The sequence below is a fragment of the Eulemur rufifrons genome, chromosome 2 (assembly GCF_041146395.1).
Source record: "Eulemur rufifrons isolate Redbay chromosome 2, OSU_ERuf_1, whole genome shotgun sequence".
In the NCBI taxonomy this organism is placed as follows: domain Eukaryota; kingdom Metazoa; phylum Chordata; class Mammalia; order Primates; family Lemuridae; genus Eulemur; species Eulemur rufifrons.
Window position 1 is genome coordinate 114,049,609 of NC_090984.1, and position 2,790 is coordinate 114,052,398.

Consider the following 2,790-nt stretch of genomic DNA (forward strand, 5'->3'; position numbering starts at 1 on the left):
TGGCTGGGGGGAGGGTGCGGGGGAGATAGACTGGGATATCCTGTCTGGAACCTCATTTGTTCTGCACATAAAGGTACCCAAGGAGGAATGGCAAGAGGGAGAAAATGGGGTTCAGATCGGGCATCAGAAGACGTCAGGATTTGGGTAATTGAAGAAGAAATCTGGGAGGAGAATTTATTCATCTGAGGTCCTGGGGCCTGGTGGGGGCAGGGCTGGGACCCAACATAAATCTAGGTGTGTGTGCTTCCCCCCAACACTGCCTTGGGGGTCCCTACCTGTTACGTTCTGCCAAGGCCTGAGCCTAGGCCTCTTCCCTGCTGATGCAACGCCCGTGGACACCTGCTGCCTGAGCCAAAGCATGCGGGGGAAGGGCAGGTGACAGGGTGGCCCTCTGAGCTGACAGAGTGTGGTGGTCACAGCTTGGACTCTGCAACCAGACAGCCTGGGACCGAATCCTCATGTGGCACCCCCCAGCTGTGTGACCGCAGGCAAGTCACTGACCTCTTTTATTTTTAAACTTTTTATTTTGAGAGAAGTTTAGATTTACAAAAGAGTTGCAGCGAGAGTTCCCATAGACCCTTTGCCCGGCGTCCCCTAAAGCTAATACTTACATCACTAGCACATTCAAACCAAGATGTGAACGTTGGTACATTACTATTAACTCCGGACTTGGTCCAGATGTCTCCAGTTTTTCCACCAATGTCCTTTTCCTGTTCTGGGATCTAATCCAGGACACCAGGTTGCATTTAGACTTCATCTCTCTCTGCTTCAGTGCCTCATCTATGACACGGGATTATGGTGATGATGGCACCTGTCCCATTGTCCTGTTGTGAGGATCAAGTGATGGCTCACAGATGTACGGCACTTCACCGGTGCCTGGCACGAGAAAAGCTCCATAAGTGGAGGTCACGACCCTTATGTTTAAACCCAGCAACGTCTTTCCAGGCCTTCTGGAAGCTTATCTTGCCGTGCCAGCCAGGGCTCTTCTGCTCACTCAGGGCCCAGTTTATGTTGTTCCCTGTCCCCTGGCCGGCTGGGTGGGGTGTCAGCCAACCCAGACACCATCACTGATGCCCGAGGGGCACTTCCTCTACCCCTACAAACTGACCAGGGGTCTGGAGCATTGGTTAAGCACACACTTTGGAATCAGGCAGGCCTGGGTTCAAATCCTGCCATCCCCCTCCACCCCAATTGGAGCTTTGGCAAATCAGTGGATTTCTCCAAGCCTCCACAGTCCCCACCTCCCGGGGCAGCTAGAAGAGAGGGTGGCAGATGCCAGCCTCAGCTACACTACATGGCAGCCCCCTGTTTTCTGTAGCACAAGGCAGACCCATGTGCTGCTTCCCGGGGGGCCCTCTCCACGTTGTTCCGCTGCTGGGCTCCCCCAGGCTCAGAGCCTGCCCGCACGAATTCGTCCACAATCGAACATATGGCCTGGCTAACGGGGAATCCTGTGTGCCCGCCTCTCCCTCCAGTCTGCCCAGTCTGCGGCTCTGTCTTCTCTCTGCTCCCCTCCCCACCCCTTACTTGTTCCCAACTGGTGCTTCCGCAGAAATGCCCAGCCAGGCCATCGGGGCCTTCCCCGGAGGGTGGTCTCGGGTGGCACTGCCATATGCGCTGCCACCGTGCTCTCCTCCTGGAGCCTCATCCAGTCCGCCCTCAGCCAGGGCTTCCGGTTAGCACTGTGACTCACAAAGGAGGGACTCAGCCTGGCCGGGACCATGCTCTGCTGCCCACCTCTCTCTGGGCTCCAATTTCCACTCCTATTTCTCCTCTGTCAGTTCTGCGTCCTGCTTTCCCTCCTCCCGCCTGTGTGGGTCCCCTCAGACCCTGGGCCTGTGGGATCCTGACTGCAAGAACGGTGAGTGTGTGGCAGTGTGGCTCAGAGCTGAAGGCTCAAAGCCCGCCCCTGCCTCTTTCCAGCAGTGTGACCTTAGGCAAGTCACTTAACCTCTCTGTGCCTCATTTGTAAGATGGGGGTAAAGATTGTACCTACCTCAAAGGGTTATTGTGAGGAATAAGTGAATCTAAGCAAAATGCTTTTATTAACTGGTTGGGTTATGTAACCCATGGGTTCGAACCATGCCTGATACCGGAGTGTTGCGACTGCCATTAGCAGGGCTGATGTTCAGAGAGGCAGCGGCAACTAGAAGAGGAACTTCCGGTTTTCGTTTCAGAAACAACCAGGGGTCTGAGCCTGTACCCTGGCTCCCTTACTTCCTAGCTGTATGACTTTTGGGCAGTCATTGAAACACTCTGAGCCTCAGTTTCCTCATCTGTAAAATGGAAACGAAAGCCAAAACCAAGTCATTGAGTAGGTTCTGTGAGATGATGCGTGGACGTGCCTAGCACAAAGCCAGGTATGACCCATAGGCCCTCAGTGGATACTCGTTAAATGACAGGAGGACAGCTGCAAGTCCCTCGCCTTTCCCTGCAGCGTACGGTGTGGCTATTGGGTTTCAGAACCTGATCCTCATCCTCAGAGGGAGCTCGCCCAAGGCCTGGGCATGGGTGGGCCCTGGTGTCTCTGTGTTGCTGACCCAGCTGCGGAGTTCCCCAGCCAGAGCCCACAGGGCCAGTCACATCCTGTTCCTCTCCTAGGTGCCCTCCTTTGGGGACCCGGTGCCCCAGATAGTATCCTGCTATTCATTTAGTCCGATTGGATGGAGAGGTGGACATGCAGGTAAAACTTCACAAAGAGCTAGAGTTGAGATGGGCCTTAAAGAACAGAAAATATGCCAATAGGTGGAGAGAAGAGGGGCAGGGATGGTGTTTGCTATACAGCAACTG